Consider the following 7,286-nt stretch of genomic DNA (forward strand, 5'->3'; position numbering starts at 1 on the left):
AAGAACATCGAAGCGGGATATATATGACAACAATTCCGACTGATATTCGAAGTCTTCATTCTCCACCATCTTTAGAGGTTTTTCCGATGACAGTGTGAAATACACGTATATAAAGTAGTCTCCACAACACACACTGGGGCTATTGAAGCAGCAAACATAATCCATTCTTGGTCTCCGCTGGTTCCTGGAATAGGAAGGCGAGGGCGAAAAGATCTCAAACACAAATCTAAGGAAACACTATCCCAGTTCGGGATAAGACGAGGGAGGTCGTAAACTTAAGAAAACTCACAAAAGAAATATAATTACGTTACTAGCCGACCCGCAACTGGTGGACTAGGAAACTGGTACAACGCGACAAGGAAGAGACAGCGCCACTGCGAGCTATATGGATGGAGACAGCTGCGCACTCATACAGTAAGAGAAGGAAGAAAAAAGTAAGGGAGAGGAGGTAGACAATGAGAAAGTAGAAGAGAGAGAGAGAGAGAGAGAGAGAGAGAGAGAGAGAGAGAGAGAGAGAGAGAGAGAGAGAGAGAGAGAGAGAGAGAGAGAGAGAGAGAGAGAGAGAGAGAGAGAGAGAGAGAGAGAGAGAGAGACAGACAGACAGACAGAGAGAGAGAGAGAGAGAGAGAGAGAGAGAGAGAGAGAGAGAGAGAGAGAGAGAGAGAGAGAGAGAGAGAAATGGCATAAACTGGGTAGTTATAGTGCCGCCGTATCCACAACGAGAGGTTCATGGAGTCACAGGAAAGCTATGATCAAGGGCAAAGTTCCGGGGCAAGATAGAGAAGCAGGGTGGAATTGGGCGAGTTTGTGGTAGAATTTCCCTTTCTTGGGGGAGAACCGGGGGGGTTTAGGGTGGTGGTGCCGGGGTGAGATCAGAATAGACGACAGCATGAGAGAAATTGTGTCGCTGCATGACACACTGTTAAGTGGTTCCTGGACGATCAATGTTGACATCAATAAGACTGCTTCATTATTTACTCGTTGCCCTCAGACAGGCCAATCGCATTGCTCAATATTTTCATTTTTGCGAAATTACTCTGCTGTGTTGATAAAAAGAATAGAGGCGCCAAGTAAATATTGCTTTGATTTCACTGACTGAGAGTCCGTCGCCTCACAGCGACTGTCATCGGTCCTTACGCTCTCACATAGATCTCTCAGAAGTAAGTTTGTAATGTCTTTATTGTATTAGTGTGGGACTTTCTATGTCACTAGTTGATAGGAGCAGGAGAGAAGTAGTTAGTGATTAATAACTCTCCTTAACAATATACAGTCGAAGTTGATAGAGAGGAATATCGGATCCAGTTTTATCCCCGAGTATCCGCACCTCAGTGTGTCTCTAGATGGATGTGAGTGTGTTGACGCGTTCAGAAAATTATCTTTTATGACCCTCGATTCGTAGTACTACTCGTAATATGCCAATAAGAACACGGGTACGTGTGTTCCCTTATGCAAAGTAGACCGCTTGAAAAAAACAACAACTAACGAAGCAGAGCGCTTTCGTATATTACATTCAGAGCAGATGTAATATACGAAAGCGCTCTGCTTCGTTAGTTTCTTTTTTACAAGTGGCCTACTTTGCATACTCGTATTATGTGCAGGTACCTGTCGTCGATCTCTTCCTGGGTATAGAACTGATGTAAGAAGCCCTCATTGTAGACAATAGGACGCCACAGAATATATTGCACATAACCCTCAAGCTGCAACATGAATATTCACTCAAAGTTATTTCGATTATGTTCGTGTTATCGAACAAACCTTCATCCACAGACCCAAGTATTTATTGTAAAAAAGAAGCCCTATTTTTGTGTGATATGAGTGAATACTGTGTAGGGCAGGACTTCAGCCATACGTATGTAACCTTGTTCCTTAGTTTCCTGAAGATCACTTCAGCATTGAATAAAATCGTTGTTCATCAATGAATTACAACTAACTTTCGGTTTAGGAGTTTCCTTTAGAAACTTTAAGCCTCACTACCACTAGAGGCTCATGTATATCAGTTCAAGTGTCACTGGGATAAGGAACCTTTATAGCCGATGTAAAATGAAACTTGAGTGGAACTAAAAGGAAACTGGCACACTATGCTACCTTAAGAGACGTCGTTGGGTATTCAGGGTCTGGCCAAAGCGGTCGAATCCGCAGATAAGAATAGAATTTTTTCCCATTGAGACCCTTCCTTCGGCTTTGAATACTTCGGAGCATTCGGATACTTTGGATTCTTCCCCATTGTAATTCGGCTGACGCATTGTTTTTTCGTTAATATTCTTATGTTATAGTTGTCCATACATTCCGCGTGTGATAACTTTTGACAGAATATCAAAGAAGGTTAAACTAGGTTACATTAGATTAGGTTGGATTAGTTTAGGTTAGGTTAGGTTAGGTTAGGTTAGGTTAGGTTAGGTTAGGTTAGGTTAGGTTAGGTTAGGTTAGGTTAGGTTAGTTTAAGTTAGGTTGAATAGGGTTTAGTTAAGGTTTGTTTAAACTGGTCTTGCTTAGGTTTGGTTAGGCTATGATAGGTTATGCGAGATTAGACTAAGTTCGGTTAGGTTAGCATAGTTTAGGTGTGATTAGATTAGTTTGGTTAGGTTAGATTAGCTAAGCTTATTTTATGATAGGTTAGATTAGACTACTGTAGGTTAGATTATTGTAGGTTATGTTAGATCAGGATAGGTTAGATTAGGTCAGGTTAGGTTAAGACAGGTTAGGTTAGGTTAAGTTAGGTTAGGGTATTCTAAGTTAGTGTAGTGGTTCTGAGGTCGAGGAATTTCGAAGTCAGTGAAGGATCCTTTTAGGGAAAAATCTATTTTTACCAACCGCAGGTGCATCAAATCGCTGTATTGCTGCAAGCGGGCCTTAGTGCCGCAGTCAAGGCATCGGGGACATGGAACTGCAGACAACAGCCGGTGGGGTTGGGGAAAGGGGTAGCAGGCAGCTCGGCGGGAACAATTACAAGGTAAGCAATGGTCATCATAAACTGGTGGTACCCATTCCCCTGATACACGGCTGCCATGTTTCAGCTTTGAAAGTTGCTGCTGCTCGCGGGGTACCGAGAGTCGCGGGCAGCGGCGTGGTGAGGACGGTGACAGCGGTGGTGGTGGTGACTGTGGTGGTTGTGGTGTTAGTTGTATTGGTAGCAGCTCTGGTGGGGACAACGGTGGTAGTGGAGTTGGTAGCGATGAAGGCGGTGGTGGTCTACTTTTTTTTTTTTTTTTTTTTTTTTACAAAGTTTGAGTGGTTACGGAAATGTATTGTGCAGTTGTGTGCTTAGGTCGATTATTTTCATTAAACTTTCTGTTTTCAAGGTGACGGTAAAAGTGGTTTTAGAACGATATTCTAGCTGTCACTTGGGCTGGTTTCACTTGTGTTGTGTATTTTGTATACGAAGAGATAATATATGTCTGTCTTGTAGAATTTCTCAAAAAGAAGAAGAAAAAAGGGGGGGATTAATGGTGACTTACACTTTTGGGGAAACTATAGTAACGATAGAAATGAAAATCAAACCTGAAATATTTAGATTTAGATTTTTCAGTGGTCACCTGCTTTGCGAGGTTGATAGGCATGGTAGCCATTGTTAGAACTCGGGTATCAAAGATGATATGACCTTACTGAGGCCACGAGTTAACTCTGATAGACTTGAACCCCCTCCAGACGATGGCGCCAATCTCCACTCGGTCACATCATTAGAAAACTATTAATAAGATTTTTCTTTGATAAATGTTAATGTTATCTTTTGTACAGGGACATGCGCCATATGACATCCAACTGTGGTTGAGGCCACATCATTAGAAAACTATTAATAAGATTTTTCTTTAATAAATGTTAATGTTGTCTTTTGTACAGGGGCATGCGCCAGATGACATCCAACTATGCTTGAGGCTGTCGTTACTTTTTATTTGTATTGCACAAGCAGTCAAGTGACAATCAGCTAAGAGTCAAACTTGGATCTCTCTACTCAAGAGGCTGAAACAAAGCCGAACACGGCTCTGTAGTAGTTTAATTCTTTATAATGGGGGTAATTGTTAAGAACTGAGAAAGTTAATATTGCTAGTAATTCTGTTAATCACAAATTATAATGGCCATTTTATTTGTGTCGCTCGTATATGAGATAAAAGGTTCTGCAGATGCGCATTAACAGAGGGTGTTGTTCATAGTGACGTTTATTAGCAGTATTACCAAGTAATTACTTATATCCGTCTGATATGATTTCATATGAATCAGGAAAAAAATATGGCTTAAGTGTTTGGTTTAATACGTTCTTTATGAGTAAAATAAACATCAAAAACACACCTGTGTTCATCAACATAATAGGGCGGGTTGTAACACAAAAGCGTAGTTCTCAGCACCATCCCGTGTCAGGGAAAACAGACTATATCTTTTCGCAGTAATGTTGGAGACATTAACCTTTCATATACAACGATGATGACTCGCCACATGCAGTGCGACACATAACAAAGCGCCAACTTTGGTCCTTCTCGCAATAAACAAGCTTCCCGCTTTCGCTTTGTCCATTCACGCTATGACTCCTTCCGTCGCTCTGCCAATTTGAATAGTTTCCCAAAGAGCGAGATCTGCGCGGACGGATTCGCTGACATGGGAGGATATCAACTTCCCCCATTCCCCCATTCCCCAACTCCCCCCCATATTTCTCCCCCCTATACCCCCCCTACACCCACCCCTCACACTTCAGTTTTACCGACACAGTTCTGCCAAGAATCCGATCACAATCTATTCTATCATCTGAAGCATTTTTTTTTCTCAGAGGAAGACTGAGAACTTCGTGAAGCCATAGAAATGCCTTTGAGCTGAACAGGAATCTGTATAAGTTACAAGCACCCCCACTCCCCGCAAATAGACACTGAAATGAAATTGATATACAATCAAACAAATAACATATAAATTAGATTAGATAAGACAATCCTTGACAGTGGCGCACGGGATTCGAACCCGCTGCATCTGGATCGAAACTTCCAAGACACCCGCCTTACACCGCATATAGATTAGATAAAATTAAATAAAAGAATGATTCAGTCAATCTATATACATATACAAATAAACAGCAAATAAATGCACGGACAATTAGATAAATGAATAAATAGGTAAGTAAATATATAAATACATATATAAAAAATACACAGATAAAGAAATAAAAGAAATAAAATAAAACATTGAAACAAAAAGTTAATTGATTTTTTCAAACCAATTAAGGCCAAAGTATTTTTATGAAATTGATAGATTTGCTCGACACCAGCAAAAAGAAACTTATTTAAATGAACAAAAAGTTTCATGCAGTTATATTGTCGTTATAAAGAGGATATTTCGCTCTGGTGGCAGACGATTTAATTCAGCTGAAGGAGTGTATTTTGTCCTGAGTTTGGTCCCTCAGGAGCAAAAAATAAATTAATAAATAGATAGATAAATAAATAAATGAATAAATGAATAAGTAGATAAATAAATAAATAAATGAAAAAATAAATAAATAAATAAATAAATGTATGTATATATATGTATATATATATATATATATATATATATATACATATATATACATATATATATATATATATACATATATATATATATATACATATATATATATATATATATATATATATATATATACATATAAAGAAGACGCCACCGATATTGATATTTCTGTGCTTTCTTTACTCAAAAATTCACGTCGATCTTAGACCTACATCGCAATGGGATTATTCTGATGTTAGCCAGAAGAAAATTCTTAAATGTGTCAAATTCGGTATCATAATATATTATGTAGCAGCGGGTCATCTTTGGAGCTATACTGGCGCCATTAAAAACATCTTCATCATACGTGTAGTCAGTAAACGGAATTAACTTCTCGCTGAAGAAATAACATGTTATAGTCTATAATCTAATGGATGAAAACCCCAGTAGGTAAACCCCCAAGCAGTGTGTATTATTCTTGTCTCTCAATTTAGAATATATTCTCAAGTTTATTTGTCTAATTGTTTCTCAATTTGTGAGCGTACTCATTCTTTTAATCAAATTTTTTGCCTTCGGGCTCTTTACGGGCCAAAAGGTCTCCTATGTTGGCCTCTTGTTCTTTTCATTCCTTCAGATCATCCAGCTTCCCATCCCCACCCACCCTCCGTTATGCTTTCATCTGTCAGATGTCCTACCTCACGAATCTCGCTCCATTGATCTCTGTCATCGCTGGATCTATTTCTTTCTAATTCTTCCAGATTTCCTCCTTTAGCTTCCACTGCCCTCTTAACATTATTATTCCATGTTTTACTGGGTCTTCTTACTGGCCTTCGCCAGGAGACGTGTAGTCATCTGGCGCTTGAAGTAATGGGGCAAGTAACAGTCAATGCCGGGAATCGGAGAGACGTCTGGTACTCGAACCCACAACTAAGCGATTGCTAGATCATTACACTCCCGATGACGTCATGAGTGAAAGATTTTATATGGGATGGATATAATTCCTATGGAAAGAATAGTCTGGCGTTGAGCACGATAGTGTACTTGTGACCGAATAACGTGTTAATCAAAATGTTGAAAGTCTTCCTAGGTAAAGCAAAATCGTATAGTGAGGACATAAGTCATTAAAATTGCGCTTGTTCTGATTCTTAAACCTCAGCACAGTTAATGCAAGAGGAAGGTATGTGGTATCTGTCCATTGCTGAAAAAGAATTACTTCATCCGGGCTCAGTGTAAAGAAGAGATAGTTTCAGAAACAGTATCACCAAAACACTGAAATTCAAGAGCGTGATTCATCTCTATTGTTGAAAGCTTAATCAGTGAGCCAACAGCATCTGTGACATAGATTACATTTGTCGTTCATATTTGAGCTACAAAATACTAACGATATCTGTCCAAAGCTTTTGTGTATGCAAGCCTACATGACATGGAAGAGCGATATCACAAGTAAAGTGACTTCGGTGGGCTTCGATTTTTTTCGATATTGTTGAATGTTCGGCCCCATTTTAGCCCAAAGGAGCAGCGACAGCCAGGCATTAGTTCGTTGCTCTGTGCGCGGGTGAATGGAGTTTCGTTTCGAAATTGTTCCCACCACGGAATGATGTGGTAATGTGGAGGAGAATTCGAGACCATTTACCACTGATGATATTTCAATGTATTTACTACTGATGATACATAACTTCTAAGCTGAAGTAGTTTTATTCTAGAGTGGGGCAAGGTGTGTGTGTGTGGGGGGGGGGAGGTTATATTTACTACTATTATTGTGACTACTTTTTACTTTCCGTTGGATTCCATTCCATCACAGATCATCCAAATCCGTCTCATCACCA

Source organism: Oratosquilla oratoria, chromosome 10, assembly GCF_046742065.1.
Source record: "Oratosquilla oratoria isolate Oo_2021 chromosome 10, ASM4674206v1, whole genome shotgun sequence".
Lineage (NCBI taxonomy): Eukaryota > Metazoa > Arthropoda > Malacostraca > Stomatopoda > Squillidae > Oratosquilla > Oratosquilla oratoria.